This window comes from Xiphophorus maculatus, chromosome 9, assembly GCF_002775205.1.
Source record: "Xiphophorus maculatus strain JP 163 A chromosome 9, X_maculatus-5.0-male, whole genome shotgun sequence".
NCBI lineage: Eukaryota > Metazoa > Chordata > Actinopteri > Cyprinodontiformes > Poeciliidae > Xiphophorus > Xiphophorus maculatus.
The window spans coordinates 13,059,852-13,080,134 of NC_036451.1; the positions used below are offsets into that span (position 1 = coordinate 13,059,852).

General features: G+C 38.4%; 1 protein-coding gene across 39 annotated transcripts in view; it reads left to right on the forward strand.

Annotated features, from left to right (window-relative positions):
- Window positions 1–6,672: 6,672 nt before the first annotated feature.
- The window catches only part of adgrl2 (adhesion G protein-coupled receptor L2), a 125,103-nt gene continuing 111,492 nt past the window's right edge, over window positions 6,673–20,283 (forward strand). For 13 of the 39 annotated variants that reach the window (XM_023339577.1, XM_023339580.1, XM_023339581.1 and 10 more), the window contains exon 1: window positions 6,679–7,389. The gene's annotated coding sequence lies outside the window, so the exon portion shown is untranslated. Of the gene's footprint in view, window positions 7,390–20,283 lie in introns of all 39 variants that reach the window. The other 26 variants (XM_023339589.1, XM_023339600.1, XM_023339593.1 and 23 more) reach the window with 5 other exon arrangements.

Genomic DNA, 20,283 nt, shown 5'->3' on the forward strand with positions numbered 1-20,283 from the left:
GATGGCGACAGAGCACCCTAATGTAGAAAGTGTGAGATCATGTGGGAACTATCTATCTTAAAGAGCTAGTAAATAATCATTGGGTATGTTGTATAAAATATATCTTTCAGAGAAGATATATGTTGAGAACCCTATGACTTCCAAGTTCAGACATGCAATGCAACATTTTCTAAGTGCTTTGAAATCTTATACTACATGCAAAGTGCTTTGTAACAGTAGGGGCTAATGTGCATAGTTCTTTAGTGTTCCTTTTTTTTCTTTCCAGATAGTTTGACTTTTTGTCATTTTTTAAGGTGTTGCAATGATTTGTGGAAATTTAATTGGTTGAATTTCACTGAGGCTCAGAGAAAAATGGATACAGCAACAGCTATGGTAACTCATCCGTGCCAGCATGTGGAAATCAGTCATTCTAAATTGAAATATCAGACTTTTCTGTGTGCTATTTCCATTTGCATTGCCATGGATACAAAGGGAGCAGAACTCAGGATGATCCCAGTACTATATATATATATATATATATATATATATATATATATATATATATATATATATATATATATATATATATATATATATATATATATATATATATATATATATATATATATATATATATCAAAGTTATATGAATGATTTAAAAATGAAAAAAAGATTTTAGATGTCTTCACTGGTTAAAATAAGTAAATTTAATAACCTCTAATTATGATAACCTCAGTTATGCTGGATAGAAATCCCTTGGCTTAAGATGTGCAGCAGTCATGAATAAATGTGTTTTTTCTTTCAGTCGAGTCATTTCAAAGTTTACTGAGCATGCACACTGAGCAAAATGCTACGTCTTTTGTTTGAAAAATATGTCCACGTTTACACAACACAGAGTACCCATACGCCAGGGTGAAGCAAATTGGAAGTGCTGGCCTCTGCTGAACCATATTACTGGTGACCATATATCATTTTTTATAGGTCACAAGTGACGCACATCTGTTTCCACTCGGCTAAGTTTCCATATAAAACATTTGAATAGAGATTGTTCACCTATATCTGTTGCTCCCCTGTGCTTATTTGAATCAACGTGTGTCTCATACACCAAACCCCAGAAAGAGCAAAAGGGCTATTTTGTGCATGAAAGTATATTTCTGAAAGATTTGATTACAGTGAGGAGTTAAAGGGGTGCTAAAATTCTTTAATGTTTACAACATGACACGGTTTGCTTTAAAATGATTTGTTTATATAGTGTGGTTGTTTAAAAGTCAACTGATTTGACAGTTGTGTAAGCCAGATCCCAATGCGCCCACACTGGATTTTTTTTCTTTTTTTTTTTTTTTTAAATTTGATCTCGGAGCCCCTCATGTGTTTGACTTCTTTTTAATTGCTTCCTGTCTGCTTGGTCAATTATAAGTCCTTGGCTCATTAAGGGGGACTGACTACAGCAGAATTTTTGGAACAGACGGAGTGACTAAATACCTGTAATCTGAGAACAATGATTAGATCTTTCTCTTTTCTTTCTTTTTTTTTCTACCGGCTCTCAGCACAAACATGTTGACTGTCATTTAGCTAGATGCTGATCACTTAAGTTTTCGAAAATAAAAAGAAAGGCTTTATTGATTTTTAAAAGTATAAAACAGTCATGCTCATTTATGAGATATTGATTTGGTGGTCAGGTGAATTGTGGTGTAAATACCTTGTCAATGCTGTGTTTAGCACAAACTGTGAGCCTCAAATGCAACAGTTAACCTGCTGTCAGGCTGCAAAATAAAGCATAGAAAAAGACCTTTTTTCCTGTTGTGACCCAACAGTTTTTTTGATTTACTCTTAGAGCAAAATGAAGAAGCTACACCTTTTTTTAGTTCCTGCGACAAAAACAGCGGTCGACTAAATTGGGCTTTAAACAAAATTAAGTTTGGAAGGCTTTCAGCCAAAACCAGGCACCAAAGTGAAAATAATGTGCAACTGATAATTTATTACATGTATTTGACATGATTCCTATTAAAAAAAATGCATGTTTAAAAATTACACTTTTATAAAGAAATTCTGCTTCATCTGAGATTTTGGTAGTCAATGAGAACAAAATCTAACTATTTTAACTTGTTTTGCATGTTATGGATGTATCACTGTTACAAAAATATCTATTACTGGGTTGTATGGCATCTTAGAGTCCTTGAAGGTGCCCTGCTGGTTTGGAGGTCCAAAGCAGCTGCATAGTTTGAATGAAATCATTTGTAAATGACAGGGGAAATTCTCATAATCAAAGTCTATTTAATGAAGCTTCTCTTGTTCAGGAAAGAATATTTTAAGGCACATGCATATTATACCACTGGAAAAACGTTTTAAAAAGCAACTCTAGCAAACTCATAACTGAGAACTTACTTTGGAACATTTGAAAGATAAGAAGCATACTTAGAAAAACCTCTTAAAATGTGTTGCGTGTGCCTGGTTCGACCAGTGCAGAAACTGGGAGGCTTCATGAAGTGCTGCAAAAAGCGAGGGCAAAACTCTGAGCTGACACGGTTGCCCATGGCTATGTAAATATTAACTGAGACTCCACTGTGTGGGGAGACCCTCTTTGATTACAAGTCTACTCCAATAGTTTGATATCCAAGGAGACCTCCAAAGCTGGTCTGACAAAATAAATGGGAAAAATAGCGAGGGAGTCAGGAAGAGCTGAGCTTGATTCGGAACAGATTCATGTAAACGAAGCAGGGCAGGACACATCACTGGTCTGTAGTTCACATAGTTGAGTTTGACTTTGAACTTTTCCTTTTTTTGGTGAGTAAAGGAGATGTGACAGGAAGTAAATAAGAAGAGTGGCAAGCTTTGGCTTCCTGTAGTTCAAAAGTTATTTCTGCAACATTAACATTTATGTACATGGTTAATAAAACAACTGAATTGATCAAATATTGCATTAAAAACCTTTATATATAGATTTATTTTTGCTTTAAAAGAGAATCAGTTTCACAATGTTAACTTAATGCACTATTTTTTTAAGTAGTATAGGTTGTTTCTTTAAAGTGTTCCCAGTTTGAATCCATTATAATGAGGCTCGGCTGCATGACTTCCATTTCTTTTTTACCATTGTAAAGGAATGAAGTTTGGAGTGATAATATAATTTCTTTGCAATATTGGTTAAATAAAATAAGTTGATACAGACAGTACAGACTTGCAGAAACACATTAGTGATTGAGGCCAGACATTGCTTTTCAATTTGTGCTTCGAAGCGTAACCTGGCCCAATCTGTGTCCGTCATAATGAATGGACACAGATTTGTCTGGGTCAGCCGCAGTCTTGTGACTGGTCATGTGTGCCTGAGATGTCAATCAAGTATAAATATTTTGGGGGGAGAAAACCAAAATGCATTGTTAGAGGAATGTTTTGAAATTGAAGAAGCAAGCATCTTGTAGGAAAAAATGAGCAATGTTGCTCAGCTGATTGGAATATTTTCTGAAGCACCTGCTTACATACATAAAAATAAAAAAAAAATAACCCAGAGCTTTCACATTTGATTTCTATTGCAAAATATAGCAAAACCTTCACAGACATGAGTTGCTCCAGTTTTAAGGCTTTAATCATTATGAATGTGTTTTCCCAGAATGCTTTGAAGTGAAAACTGGCATTGTCCCTATTTACACCAATATATTGTTGCCAAATCACTGCAACATGATTATATCACAATCTATCATTGTTATTGCACATGAACATTGTGGGAAACTTTTGGGCTTCACGAAAACACACTAAGACACACAAACTAATTTAAAATGGTCATTTAAAAAATATTTTATGACATATTCTCTGAACTTTGTCACTGTCTAAAATTTTGCCATGTAACAACCTGCTTGTTGTGGTCCTGCTGGGAGGTGAACCTCCTCTCCAGTTCTTTTGTCTTTGGCAGCTTTTAACAGTTTTGCTACCAATCTTGTCCATCTTCTTGTCCAATTTGCAGCCGCACAGTTTCCAGTTCAAAAAAGATGCCCCCCGCCCTCAGTATAAGGTTGCCACCACCTTAATTCACTATGGTGACAGTTTGTTAAGGTTGTGGCAAACTGAAGGCGGGGACTTGTTATAGCTTTCTTTCAATAATTCAATAATCGTGCAATCAATGCCAGATTTGTAGAGTGTGCAATTAGCAGATGTTCTTTTAACAGATTCCACCAGAGCTGTGTATCTCTGCAGCTCATACGGATTTGTCATGGACTTCTTGATTGAAAAATGTCCTTTATCTAACCTCTGAAGCCTTTACAAAACAGCAGTATTTATACTGACATTGAAGAAAAAAAAATACACGGAGTTTGGAGGCAGATTCTTTTTTTATTTAGGGGGAAAAATAGAAACAGAGGGTGAATTCATACTCATGTCACACTTTTTACATTTTTGTGAAGTGTGGCAAAATGTAAAAAGGGATGGTTTGCTTCCCTTTAACAGCTATGTACTAATGTGTGACAATCACCAAAAATTCTAATAAAATAAAAAATTTTTTTTACCATAGCAAATTGTGAAAAAGTTCAATGGATGTAAATACCTTTGCAGGGTGCTGAATGCATTCAGAAAAATGGCTATAATAATGCCCTCTGTTGACAATCTGTGGAAATATTCAGATAAGCTTGTGCTAAATGGCAGTTAAAGCTGCTGAATTCAAAGGGAAACCACATGTGTTTTGAGTCTCAGCTCATAAATAAACATTTCTCCAGATATAGATGTCTGTCATAGGGTGACCTTTTATTACATCTGTTTTCTCTTTTTATGTGTCTTGCAAAAAAAAAAAAATGTATATCAACAAAAAACAAGTGGATGTATTATTATGTAAAATTATGCTTATGAAAACATGAGTCTGGCCCTCTCCTGTGTTCACCTTCACCTGGCAAGCATGACTCAACCTCCTGTTTTCCCCGTAGTGGTTGAAAGACAGTTTTTATTGAAGCCAGGTGTGGAGCCACATCCTGCCTGATGTTTCTGGGGAGAGTTCCTAAAACCAGATCATAACATACTCTGAATTTTCACAAAATGCAGAGATAAGCATGTCGCACTTGTGACCTATATGTTTTGAAAGTCTTTACGTGTCCTGATGTAAGACAGAACATCTGTTATGAAAATAAATATAGCAGGTAACTTGCAGAAATATCGGTTATTTATATAAAAAAATTCAAATTACACAGTGAAGTTTAGGTTTATTTAAATGACTGCCCCTTAGAAATACCGTTCTGAATGGATCGTGATGGATTATGCATTATGCATACACTAAATAGAAAATCACTAACATAACACACTACTCACAGTAAAGAGAACGCAGGTCAAAGTCACAGCCTTCGAACAAAATTCTCTCATCTGTCGAACAGCTCCATAAATCATGTAATGTTAAAAATTACAGTGAATGGAGGGGAAAAAATATTTCCAACTCAGAAGACATCAAGATTTAAAAATCTGCTTGTCTCCACATACCAACAGCAGCTTGACCACTTCAGATCAGGCCAGTGTGTTACCCTGGTGGTGGGCGTGGGGGGTTGAAAGATGGGAGTATGAGGGAGGGAGGAGTTAAAAAAAAAAGAGATCTTGCTGGTCTGTGCTTCTGTGCTTCTTTTGAAGCTTGGTAGTATTACAGTAGAATGAGTTCTCTGTCATTGGATAAATAAGCTGTGCTGCCGAACAGAACGTAGGCCTCTCATACATAAAAGGAGGACAGTGTTGCATCTCTGAGCAGATGTGGAGCCAAAAAGAAGGTGGATAGATGTATTGATAGCATCATTCCAATCTTTATGGTGGAAATTAATATGTTTTAAAGCTGGTTTCTTTAAGGCAGAGCCAGACCAAGACATAAGCAAACTAAGTCACTTCTTATGGCAACGAGACCAGCAGAGGGCCCCCAAGAACATATATATATATATATATATATATATATATATATATATATATATATATATATATATATATATATATATATATATATATAATTAAATAGAATATTTAATTTTACTAGAATGGATTGATGCACTAGTTGACATTTTACAAATCTAAGTTCTTCCCCTAAGTTCAATCAAATCTGGCCTTTGCAGATGTATTTCAGTTTTAAACTATATGAATTTCTAACGGTTTGCATCATTAAACTTGTAGCACACATCCTACTGTAAAATACCTAATTGTGAACAAGTCCCCTCTTGTGTACAATAGAGGGAAGTCTACTATTGATAATAATAGTTAGCATTACAATTGTCAGTAAATTCTACAGGTTTCCCAACTTGCAACTGGAACACAGTCTGCTTGGAAGTGAGGTCATTCCGAGATCTGAGTCCTGAGACAACTAGAACCTTGTGTATTGGCAGACTCCTTTCATTTGGGCATGTATAGGTTGTATGCACAAGTGAAATTCCCAGTTATGATGCATAAAGTAAACTCTAAAGAGATATGCATAGTTGTCTTCTGTTTTTTGCAAATAAAGTGCAAATGAAGGCTCGTTTTTATTTAAAAATGAACGTCCACTACATATCTAAACATATATACATTTATATATTTGTATAAATATATATATATATATATATATACATTTATATATATTGTTATTAACAAACAATGCATACACACACACACACACACACACGCCAACTGATACAGGCAGTATCAGTTGATAGGACAAGCACTGGACTCCGAGTCGTTGTGGATTAAGAATCCATGTCGGGTTTTCAGGAATCCCTCCGGCTCAGACGGCTCCAGCAGACGACTGCTTTCCACTGCACTGGCGCTGTGTGCTGGAAGCCCGCTCCGCGCTGCTTCCACCAAGTGTCTCAACACTGTGAGCGGGATCTCTTCCAGAGGCGAGCCGCTGAAACTTGCCCAGTCTCCACAGTCTGATTCAGGGGAGCCAAGAGAACAGCATCGGTGGCTATAAGTACGCTTTGCTTTACCTCTCCCTGTCATCAGACACTGAAAAAGCCCTCACTCCGTGTTGTCACTCTTGTCACCCAGTGTTTTTTTTTTTCTTTTCTCCTTTTGCTTTTTAATTTTTTACCCCTCGCTTCTCTACTCTTCTCGTTTGTTTCTGTTGCGTCGGGAGTGAGTGCGCAGCGGAGCGCCGTGACTTGATGAGCCGCTTAAAAAGGTGCTGTGAGGTGTTGAGTTAGGACTGAGCGCAGAGCAACACCTTGCATGCCATGGAAGTGCGTGTCCGGCGCAGGGGGATGTGTGCGGGCTGAGAGGGTGACTCTTCGCCTGATAACCAGCCGCTCTGTCCCAGATTAAGAGGGGGAAGCATGCCTCAGACCTGCAGACCAACTCTCTTCGATGCAGAGGAGTCCCCACCAGACTGTCTTTTCACAATCTGACGTTTTTAACCACAAATCACATTTCATTTCTTCCCGAACTGACTTTTTGCTTTGCCATTTTTGGCGGCTACACTGCTTTTCAAAAAAGGTAAGAAATTCACCAGTATTACTTTGTTTGTTTGTTTTTAATCTTGTAAAATTTGACTTTATTGTTTTGTATTTCGCATCTACTTTTATTATCGTTATGCTGTTTGGACATTGATAACATTAATATATTTATTTATAAGGTATAAGAATAACTAGCACACATTCAGAGATAAAGTTTCATAAATTATTGGGCCTCAGAAGGGGAGGAAAAATCACTAGTTGTGATTTAAATCGTTCGACGGGTGCCGTGGATAATTGAAACGAAGTTAATCAAAACGTAACCAGATGTGGATTGATTTTGTTTGGCTGAACGAAAAGTGGGTTGGGGCGCATTTTAGGTGAACCAGATCGCTAAAAACGCATTTTAACTGGCATTTATTGCCTCCAAAGTTTCAGTGGACTTTGGTGGTAATATTCCTTTTAAAATCCACTGGTGGTCTTGTTGTTTTTGAATGAGTGCTGAGAAACCGTGTGAGCTGTGACACGATGTTGGCTTGAGTCTTGAGAGCGTCCAAGGACTAATCCATTATAATTGGGGTTAGGCTGTTTGTTCGAAATGATATCAAAGAAAAGAATTATGCGAGACCCCGTAACTTATGTAGTAATTAGTTTTGGACAACGATTTCTATAGTCTGGGATTCGTCTGTGGGCAAAAAAAGCGTGCAAAGTGACGTGGAAATTGTGAATTGGGGAAAACTGAAAAGGCGGACGAATAGAAGTGAAAACATAAATGAGAGAGAGAATGGGGGACGTTTTAGGCGGTTTCGTACCCAGAGTGGCAGTACAATTAGATCCATGTACTGCACATGTATTATTTAGGCCTACCGATTCCGAACGCGTCTTGTCAACCATGTGTTGAGAGCAGGGAGCCGGGAGCACACATGCGGGCAGTGAGCGCCTTCTCCTTCGGCTGAGGACAGGAGCACACAGCGGCCAGCCGGTGGTGGTGATGCATGGTAGCCTGGAGCAGAGCAGCAATCTGTAGTGATCGATCTGTGAATTGGGGGTGAATTTAGCTCCGGTCTTCATATAGCACCCTCCCCCTTTTCTGCCTGAAGAACTGATCTGAAAAGAGAAATCCTGCCTGGTTGTGAACTCCTTGAATGTCTGTCGGAAATGAGCAACATTTTATTAAGTGCTCATTAGCTGAATATGATGCTACCGTAAAGTGGAACTTTCCTCTGTCTTTTTCCCTTTTTAAACACGACTAACTAAATAGGCTTTGCTGCTTAACAATTTCTAAGTCCTCAGAAGGCAAAAAAAAAAAAGAATAAAGCAGGTGTTTTGAGGATGAAGTGGCTTTATCTTCCCCCCCACACACATAATACATAACAATGTGATTGTTCAGTGACATACAAAAGGGATGTTTGTTTGTGTTGGTTTGGAAGATATATGTTCTTTTTTTTAATCGGGGTACAGAAGCTTCACTGCTCATTCAAGTTTTTAATAGGTGGACTTAGTTTTTATGTGTTTGTGCTTTGCAAAAAAAAAAAAAAGGAAAATTTAAATGAAGGCGAAACGCAAATTCCAGCAGTAAGGCAGGAGCGTATTACCATATCAAAGTAGTAAGAGCCTTTTCAGAATGAAAGGAGTCTTATTTTCTGCCACTGGTTTTGGTTGACCCTAAGAAGCTTCAGCAAGAGAGTGTGTGAGCGAGAGAAAGTGGAAAACTTGCTTTCTCCCCCCACATTTCAAGCAGATCAATGTGATATGTAGCTTTCAAGTCTAATCATAAGATGTTGCACTCTCATAAATAGTAAATAGTTTTTGCCGACAGACAAAAAAAAAAAAGCCCTCCTGAATCATGCATTTGGAAAAAAAAATTTAATGAAGACGCGTAAAACTTCATTTTTGGCTTCATATATCAGCATCTTACCAACCGCTCTTTCACCCAATGGAAATAATGTAATCTAGTTGTGTTTGAAAAAGATGGCGGGGGTGAGGGGAACTGTCTTCTCTTGTGTCTTGTTGCTTGATATCTTCAATTTGGGCATGCCATTATGAATGCTTTACCACATGAGAGTACCTTTTCTTTTTTTTTTTCCTTCAGTCCATAGCATACTCGTCTCAGCAGTGAGAGTGAGTCCGGTTTCATGGAACTGCAGCTGCTCTTGATCTGCCAGAGCACCAGATAGCCTCGGCGAGCTGCTGCGTTCACTTCTGCTAGTGAATCGATACGGCACAGGAACATGTCTATATAGGTCGGAGAAAGACAGTGATGTATACTGCTCCGTTTCCAACTTTAAAGCCTGTGTTGTCACCCAATGTGACACTGAATGCGATAGCGAACGGGTGAATGCTTCAAGATTTTGTGACTTGAAGAGATGTTCACTCTTAGTCTCTGCTTGGATATTTCTACCCTCGGATCAGCAGCTGGGTTACTATCCATCGATAGCTGACTTGCTTGAAACTGATCGGAATGCTGCAATCCTATCTTCTCCAAGTCATTCAAGTCCAATCTTGTCTTTTCGGACCAATTTATTACTGGTCAAATATAACATGAGCAAAAACAAACAAGATATGCCATATTTCTTTTAATGAGCCTCTATGAAGCATACATTAGAGCTTGCTGTCCTTCTCCGAGCAGCAATTGATGAACGAGTATGACCGATTTAAAGGTTGAGATGTGATTGAATAGATTTTTTTTTTATCCTTGCAAATTCACAGCGTAGTGCTGCTCTGCTTTCATCCACATTGAATACCACTAAATTCTAGCTCATCCTTTTTTGTCCTTCACGAGCATCACAAGCCTTTGTTAGCAGACAGTGTGAACGAAACCAGTTTGGAGTTGCAATCTGCCCAAATGATGTGTTAGTCGCTCCGTGGAGTATCAAGGAAATGATGGATGCTGCGAAAGCGTCAGCAGAAAAAACAAAACAAAAAAAAAAAAGAGAGAGGATTGCAGGGAGTTAAGAGTGTTTAGATTTACATCCCATTGCTTATTTGGCGTGTAAATTGTGGGTTTGTGTTTTCAGATGCAATCTTTTCTGTTGCTAAACCACCTACGTGGAGCCATACTGTGCGGATAACTGCTCACTATTAAAGGGAATAAACAAGGCTGTAAAAGGAAAGCTATAGCAAATTTGACGTAACATGCAGGCCTTTGGTGGGCCAGAACTTCGCCCCTTTTCATGACTGCTTTTATTTTACGATTGGCAATCAGTAAAAATGCCGTGCGCCACCGTGTTCCCCTCCCTACCATTTTGTGAAACATTTGTTTCCACTTGCTAAAGGCCTCTGGTGCAGCAAAGGAGAGACGGGGAAGGGGGGGTGGCTCAGTGCCCCCTGAAATGGCAGGTGAAACTTTCTGCTTGCCTAAATAATTTCCCAGCAGAACATTATTCTGCTAGGACACAGGGGCTGAAAGTGAGGCTCAATTCAAACTCTAGTGACAAGAAACAACACGGCTCTTAGTGGATGGCTCGCATGTCGAGTTCCTGAACGCTGGTTAAGTGGCAGCCTCCCTGAGTTTATCTGGCATGCCTTTCTCAATGCTTCACTCATTTTTTGCCTCTCTCAAAAGCACATGGAATAAAATAAATCGACTGTTAAAACTCTTAAATTCTCATAACATTTTGGCCTGGTTTTATATGTGCAGCGGTTGTGGAGAGCGGTATTAGCACTGTGTATTTTATGTTTAGTGGAATTATTTTTATTTCTAATATTTTTAATTTATAATGTTGCTGCAAAATGTAGTTTTGAAATATTTGAAATATTTTTAAAAAGTGAAATAAATATTTAATTGCATTTAATTGACAAAAGATTATCATTTTCAAAATTAGTTTTTTTCCCACATAATTCATAGACAAAATTAAAATAACAAACACACAGAATAAATACAGGCCATATTGGCCTGAAATATTTTTTACAATATTTTCTTCTTTTTATTTTAGTAATTCTTAAAAAATATAGGGTATTTTTTTATAATCACTGCCTATTTTTACCTATACATTTGTTACTGCATATATTCGGATTCCCACAAATACTGCTTCAAATATGAAGTTCACCCACTTATCCATAACAGATATAGCAACATATTTATTACAAACAAGTCACTTTAAGAAGTTCAATTTGTGCAGCTAAATATGACAAAGTAATTGCCTTCGATCACGTTTTCAAGTGTATGGATATATATTGATCCCTTGATATATTCAACAGGGAGTAACAACTTTACTCTAAATAGTTTTGGGGGTTTGCGGATAGATTCAATAAGAAGTTAATAATGTAACAATAAATTCCAGTTTTAATCACAATATTATTTTTTTCTTTTCTGATAACAATAACTGATACGATTGCTCTTTCCTAAAACACACACACACACACACACACACACACACACACACACACACACACACACACACGGCATCCTCGTCTCATTCTTTGTGCCATGTGAACAGGACTTGTCCTTATCTGTGCACAGCTGCAAGACTATTTGGGAAAATATTCAATTTCTGTGTGACAGAGGAGAACCTGGGAGGCAAGGCTCTGAGCAAACAGCAGTTATTGCAGCTCTGCCATAGCAGCAGAGAGCGAGGCCTGGCTGGGAGACAGGGGGGGATCTGCGGACGGCTGCCAGGGGAAGGAGTAATGTCTCGGCTGGATTATGGGAGAGCGAGGCGCATCCACACTTAAAAGCCCCCCTTTTCCCGACACGACAGATCTGTTATTTTGGGATGGCGCTGGTAAACATGCCAGAGCAATATATTTCTCCCATTCCACCCTACTCTTGTCCTTGACAATTGTGACCGATTGGAACTAGGAAAAGTTTTGATCTCTTTATCATTTTTTGGTAAGGATTTCATGTTCTGACGTGGATATTAGCATATTCAGTTTGAGCGCTCCAAAGTACCTGGTAAGCTGTGCTAAACATTTGATTATCATTGTACCTCTGTTTTAATTGGCAGTGATTAATTTTTAACGTGGCTATTCTTGGCTGTAGTTGAAATCCATTAGATGACTCTTACGTTTTAGCAGAAACGACAAAAGTGTGTTTTTGCAGAGGATAAAAGTCAAGAGATAGTCAATTCATAAAACTTAAAAAAGGTTGTCCGTCTAAGTTGACGTCTTGGGTTTAAGATTGGAAAAGCAAAATTTATTTGGGTTATCAAATAGAGAAAACAATAAAGCTAAGCTGTAGAAAAGTGTAAGCAAACACTCTCCCAAACAGTGCACTGGCTAGTTGAAATCCTCCCAGATTTAAGTGTACTGCTTGATGTTTTTCTATGCATAAACATGGCTCCTTCTCCTCTCTCTCAAGACTTTCTGTGTTTGGTGGCTTTCGAGGTCTGAGACTTTGATAAATGATATTTTATTGTACAGTATTTAGTATGGGAGTGTGGCGGCTTTGTTCTTGTGGAATGGCTGCCAAGTCAGATGGAGTTGCGCGTCTGGTCTGGGAGTTTCAGAGGAATATCACAGGGATGGTAAGTTGCTAAAAAAACCAAGCTAATCAACAAAATAATTGTCTTCTCAATTGCCACCATGCCAGAGACATCAAACACAGCCAGGGTTGAAAAAACAATCAAATTATCTTTAATGATTCCACACGCTGATAGATGAGGGCTCATGACTCGGTTCCGCTCATGGGGCGACCGGCCGTATGTGAGGAGGCATGACTTTGTGGCGCTCATAAATTCTGTGTATGTTTTAATAATTCGCAGAGATATCAGCCTTTCACCTGTAATGAAAACAAATTTATCCTATTATGTGGGTTTTGGTGGTGAAACACACAGAGCTGCATTAGTCTATTAATTTCCTGCAGTGAATTATGAATCCTGCTGCTTTCATCTTCTGCAGCACCCTCCATGTGTGGTCCGCAAAAAATGTTTCTATTTCCTTTCCAAACTAAAGTTTGGCCCCTGCGTCTGCTCTGGTCCCCACCCCCGCCCCTCTTCTCCATACTCGCTCTCTGTCTCAGCCTCTCTCTGTGTAGATAATGTCTCTGCAAATGATTTTACCGCCCTCATTGAGGCTCCTTCCCGTAATTGAACAAGCAGAGACTGGGTGCTTTACTGGAAAACAATTGTCATTATTATCTCAGATCTCCACTGTACGCGGAGAGTCAACAAAACATGGAGTTGTACTGGAATTTTTGGGCTTTCTCGAAAGCCTGAATCAAAGATAGGCGATCTGGTATGCTTTCTCACGTGAAAAAAAAAAAAAGAAGTTGAAGAGAAAAGATGAAAAAGCAAATGGAAAACTACTGCCGTAACTTTACCAGCCTCAGATTTAAATTCATGTCTTGCAGGAATCGCATGAGGTAAAGTGGAGCCCTGGGTGGTACTTTGTTGACTTTTAAACTAGGCTTGCAGAGAATATGCTAATGATTAATCTAAAACATGCTTTTACGCAGTGACAATACTTATTTCGATAATTAGCACAAAATTTGCACTAATTATGTAATTATAAATAATTACATGTAGGATAATTTTTTACATATTTGCATGCTTATTCTTTTTATAAAAATTTAAGGATAGAAAAAAAATAATATACATGAAAATATGAATATGTCCTGGACTCCATATTGCAGTGTGATTTCTTAAGGTAGGAAGCTGTGTTTTCTGGCAAGACGTGTGGAGCTTTGATTGCGCCGCCGTGAAGCAGAATTGACCTTGTGTGTCAGAATGAGCTTTTTCTGCACCCTGTTTCTCGCGGAGCACTCTTAGAGCGAAATGGCCTTAGGAGGAGTTGTTCCTGACAGAGATGCATTGTCTCAGCCAGCCAATAAACCACGGCACTGAGTGGCTACATCTGTGAACCTCATCTTGACTACAGTGTGGGGCTAGCAACAACACGGCAACTGTCACAGCTGCACCTGCTGCTGTCTCAGTACAGAGCCTCCCTCTCTGCTGCCCACAGTGCCGCATCACTCGGCCTGCCGTGACAAGCCAGAGGCGATGGTCTGTGCTTGGGTCAGCTGGAGAGAAACTTCTAGAGAGAGTGTTTTGAAGACAGAGGACAAAGTGTCAGACCTGAGAGGAGATGTTAGGATAAAAATTCTGCCCTGAGGGCTCAGATTTGGTTCTGTTGGAGCTTGGATGTAAGATTCTGTCTGTAAAGCATAGCAGAGTTTAGAAGTGCTTGGCTTGGTGAAATCTAGCAACATATTTGCCCACCTATTCAGACCACAGATTTTTCGCACACTCCTGATTGTGAATAATGAAGTTATTATTTTGTTAACCAATGTGGTTTCATGTGATGCTTAAAGTAGATATACGATATAAAGACACATAAGCAAATATTGTTTTTGCAAAAACACTAAACACTCGAAAATTTTAAATAAGAAGGACAAAATATGCTGTTGAAAAAGACTGTTGAGCTGATTGTGCGTGATAACACAGCCATCATGCTGTCTCAGGAAAAAAAAAAAAGATTATTGGAAGAGAAATATGCCGAAAGGATTTTCAGCCAGGAGAAGTGATGCAACATGTCCACTTTCCTGCCAAATTGAACTTAGGAGTGTGAAAAGAAATGCAGGGACATGAGGACTGGGGCTGACGTGCATGCAGATAGTGTGGGATTAACACAGATTGAGCGACAGTGGCCGGTGACTTCTTTTTACAGCTTTGCTTGTACAGCTGTGCCAGGCCGGGCGTTCACAGCTGCCTTTTGGTTCCAACTCCTCCTCCACTGTTGTAAGGAAGAGGTAATGAGTATCTTAAATACTGTAGTCAAGTTGCTCCACTGGGGTGCGTGTGTGCGTGTGTGTGTGTGTGTTTGAATGAAGATGTGAAATTATTCAGGCATTTTGAAATTCAGAATGCTTAATATCGACACCTCATCGCGTCTCCCTCCTGATCTGATCTCTTTGACAACAGTACAAGAAAAATACATCCACAGACTGCCCTAATAATTCATCATGCCTGTTTCTAAATGAGGTGTGAGGCAGCTCTGCTGGTGTGAATTCTGCTATAAATCACACATACTCTCGCTGCTTTATCCATTAGACCGACCTGTTTGTCTAATTCGGCTTGTGAGTCTTGAGCAGACTGATGTTAGTAATTGAGATGAGTGTGGGAACTGCAGCTTTTGCTTTGCATTGACATGTTGTTTTCTGTGAGCGAAATGTGGACAAGCAAATAGTTAAAAGGTTGCTAACATTTTAAGTTGGGCACATGTCAAATGCTTATTTTATTTTTTGTCAATCATCGATTATTTTTTCTGCTGCCTGAGTGAGAACCACATTTGCAATCTTTTAAATTAAATTACTCAATCTAAACAGCAAAGAAGTATATTTCTGTGTGTTTTTATATGTTAAAGTTACCTTAAAAAATCTTACATTTATTCCACTTTTTTTTAATTAGATGCAAAAATAAGTTAGGGTAGTGTTTTTTTCTAGACTGTTAAATGTATGCTGCAATAAATAAATACAAATAATAATTTACTAGAATTTTCTTTAAACATATGTTTTACTTGTAAATTAAACATCAGTTAGAGCAAAAAGGCGGTGATGTGTGTGAACTACAGTGCCATTTTATCACAGCAAGTTTAATGATGACAGACGTAAATCTATGTCAAAGCTGAACAAACTACACTACCTTATGAAAGCCCAGCAACCCACAATTCATTTTTAGCTTTTGCTTCAGCAACTGAACCAATGTGATAAGTGCTGTTCTGTCGTAGTTGATGGAAATGTGGAAAAAAGAAAAGCTGTGTAAAGAGGACAGTCAAAAGGAGAACAGTTTGGAGGAGAAAGGTGGTAGTGCAGAAACGTGCATTTTCTTTCTTTTTTTTTCATTTCGTCATTGCAAAAAGTAGAGCCAGTGGAGTTTCTGTCATTCATGAGTCTGAGCTGATTACCAGTGAGTCTGGAGTGAGCTGACAGGATGCGGCTCTCGCAGCTATTACCATCAGGCGGGCCCCGGGGTAGGCGGTGAGGTGTGGGCAGGCTCAGAGAGGCCAAGAACTGAGGGGTGGAAAGGTTTCCCTCGTTTTAACTCGGAGCATTACTCTGAATGCGTTCGTTTTGTCCAGTTAGCTATCACACTGTTAAAAGATCTGGCCAAGATTAGCACTTGCTTTGAAAGCAGTGGTGCTGAAATGTAGCTACCAGACATCGCAGCACAAACTACCAGTGAGGAAACCTGGCAGTGGTTTTCTCACTGCTTGTGCTGGTTTACTCTTTACAGCAAGAGCTGAAGAAGGGATCTTTTATTTTGTCACCTGAAAGGGTGGTTGAGGTTCTCCGCATAATGAAACCAGTATAGGAAGAGGGGGGAGGGCTTCACGGCGTGGCTCAACTACAGTGGGGACATTTTCTTGTTGCGTTGAATGTTCATATATTTATAAATGAAAAAAAAAAGTAATCAAGATAGCTACAGTTGTGCGTGTATGTAATGGCTCTTAACCGAAGTGCTAATTGTTACTGTAGATATTTTGATCTGTAAGCATTACAAGAATTACACGCAGAATATTCAAAAGGCTATGAATGAATATTTATAAACTAGAGATGAAAATGTTCCTTTGAAGTCATGTTGCTGTTTTTAACTGGTGATTCGTAGTCACATTTATTTCATATTTTTTGGCTCTGCATGGAGCAACAATCTAAGATGCATGCTGTTTAAACATATTTATTTTTCATCTTTTACTGTTTAAATCCTTCACTCCTTAAATTATTTTTTTTTATTTTTTACTTGTGCTGGGCTGAAAAACACATTCAGATTGTCCGTGGAGAGAAATGTTAGGTTGCACCTGCTCACTCATGTCAACCTTAACCAGCTGCTGTTTTTGCTTCTTTTTCAGTGACAATGTAAAAATGATTTCCTTGTTTGACGTAGATGGCTTTGGAAAATTTCATTTCTCACTTGAGATGAAGGAAAATAAAGTCTTGGGTTCTTGTGGCTTAAGAACCCTCTTGCTGTGTAAATATATCTTTTAATACAGAGATAGCTTTTGTTTATCACATTAGCAAAACAACTAAGCTTAATTTCTAATGTAGTCTATAGGAATAGAATTGACATTTTTACTTTCTTACAATAATTTTAAGTAAAAATGCCACCGTTTTATTGTGTTATTGTATTACTAGAACAATATGTACAGGTAACATAATTTACCTGCTTTTATAAAAAAAAAAACACAATTATTGTTACCGCACCAAAAGCAATTTAACAGATCCATTATTACAGTTTTAAAAATGTAACCTGTCACATTTATGTATTTTGATTTTTTTTTAAGTTCCTGAAATTAAGATTATTAATCAAGTGGATAATAAGTACAATCGTATATTTTTTTTTGTGGTCCAGAAACAACAAAAATAAAATTTTAGCCTGGTAGCTGTAGCTTTAAAAGTTTAGTTTCCATGGCACAGCTCTGTTTTTCATGACCTGACATATATTTTAAAGCTGTCTTTCTCAAAAGTAAGGAAAAAGCATAATAGCCTTCTTTAAGCCACCTGACTGGTAGAGGGCAACATCTGATGGGGGAGGGGCAACGCATCATTATTCTATGCTCCTTTCAGCCAGAAAACACTCATCCCTCTAACACTTTTTCTGGAACCTCATAGAAAGTATTGCAAATATTTCTACAATACGTCATACAACACGTTCTACGAAGCACTAATTTTACGTTTTTAAACTAGACGTGTGTCAGTGTTAGAATCTTACAACATAATAACTGTAAATACAATATATTTCCCTTTGTTAAAAAAAAGAATGCATCAAATTAAAACAAATACAAAAAATATTCCTACTTCTCCCAAATTACCAATGCTCATTGTTTGTGACATTAGTAATGAAGTTTAATCTATAGTTTTTAGTTGATACATTATCCTGTTGGGCTGTACACTCTGCTGTCATCTGCTTGTCAGTCATGCCGATCCCAGCATGTGCACTGTAGTTTCAAAACAGCAATACTTTAATAAGAGTAATTAATTTCTGAAAATATCTCCAAACAGGAATTTGTATTTTTGTTGCAAATGAAGAAAAGGTACAGTAGCTGTCTGTCAGATAGTTGACAAGCAGTGCGAGTAACAGGTGGGGGAGGAGCAGCACTGCATTACTCTGTGCTCTGATCACTCCCGACACTTTCTCTGGCTTCTTATTAAAATGTCTTTGAAACCGTAACTTTTTAGAAAACCGTGATATACTGTATTACAAGGAACTGGCTTATGCCTGTAATCTGCTATTAAGTTTAATGAAATTCTGGTTTGCAACTCTGCTCTGAATGGTCAGTCTTATTAGGAAACCTCCCCAGCACAGGCCCTTGTACAAGCACTACACTCTTTCACTCAGACCTTTCTTTTATTACACTCACTCCATATTCATAGCGAGTCTTACCCCCCTGTTATTATTGTGTGCAACTTAAATTGTGCCAATTATACTTCAGTGGATTACCTGCACAGAGACACACAGATTAGAATCTGCTTCCTGCTAGCTCCCGTCGTGGCAGTTCAAAGGTGCGACCTGAGTGGCAGCCCGCTATCGTTTGCCAGGGCACAAAATTGGTCAGCCTCTTAGAATTTGTTTGGGAGTATGAATCCCTTTGGTATTCAAAACAGGGTGGGTCTTATGACAGGGAGATAATTTCCCTGTGAATGTTTTATCACTGGGGCTGCTCAACAGTCTCTTGTATCTGCTCGCTCACTCCCCTTGTATTTCCAGATTCCCAGACTTTGGTCCAGATTTTCATAAGAAAGTATACACGAAGAAAGGCCCCTGTTTGTTTCCCCTTCTCTCCCCTTTTATTGTTATCACAAAAGAGCAAACACATTTTCAACGTACACAAGGTGCAGAAGCAGTGATTGCTGTATCAAGTGTCCTGCTGTGAGTGGCAGAGGATGATAACATTAGACACAGACCAATTTACATTTTTTTTCCCTAAATCATGTCAAGTCTAAATTATGGTGAGTTGGATATTTTCTGGAAATTTTAAAAATTCCCTTTTCTTGCCTTTAAAGAAATTTTTTATGGCTTTAACACATTTTTGAGGTGTGGTGGGTGATTTTTGCCAAATATAACTCTCACACATTCAGTATGGCTAAAGACACAAGTTTCCCTCTTGGTATCTATAATTGACATTTTTAATAAAACTTTATTTTGCCACATGTAAAAAAACCTTCCTTAGTTCCCAAATAGGATGGGTCCTTTGAACATACAGGACTGACAACCGACTACACCCATTGAAACTGGGAGATGGAACAAACCAATCTGTGCTTGTTTGCATCACAATCCCACTCGGGATGCTGATGTTATGCAAATGAGCAAATTGGAGAAGGCTCAGCTCCAAAACTGTCCTCTCTCTTTCACGGCTGAAGGTGGGAGAGGCCAAAGGAGTAGTGACACCGGGACCGCATGAAGGAAATCTAATAAAGCAGCCGGAAAATTCAAAGCAACTTAAATTGTACCCGCTCCTGTCCTGGTGCTGTTTGTGCATGCCACATTAGCTGCGTTTTCTTTTTGTGCGCTGTTTCATCCTGTTTTTATTGTTGTTAAAAAAAAAAAGAAAAAAAGATATACTTCAAGAAAAAGGATTTTGTTTCAAGAGGGGGAAAATGCATTTTAGAGTTTTTCTATGCATTTGGGAAGAGCGGGCGAATATCCCTTCTTCGGATTTAACAATCACCATTATACCTGTCAGAGCAGTACTGAGTGAAGATTTAGGGCTGACAAGTGATTGCATTCAGGAAAGACTACACCCACCTTCTTTTGTCTGAGCTTCCTGACAAGACACAGTGCTATACCTTGTTTTAGCATGACATACGCCGCTTTCCCTCTCTTTTTTGACAAAGGCATTCGTTCCATCTTTCTAGATTGAAAATAGATATGGCAGCACTGGGATAGAAATATGCAAGTAGGCTGCACTGCATCCACTCCACCACTGTAATTGTTTTTATGTCGTATTGCTTGTGCTGCAAGGGTGAGGCCCTCTTTCTATTTTAGTGACAACTGAGATTATGCAG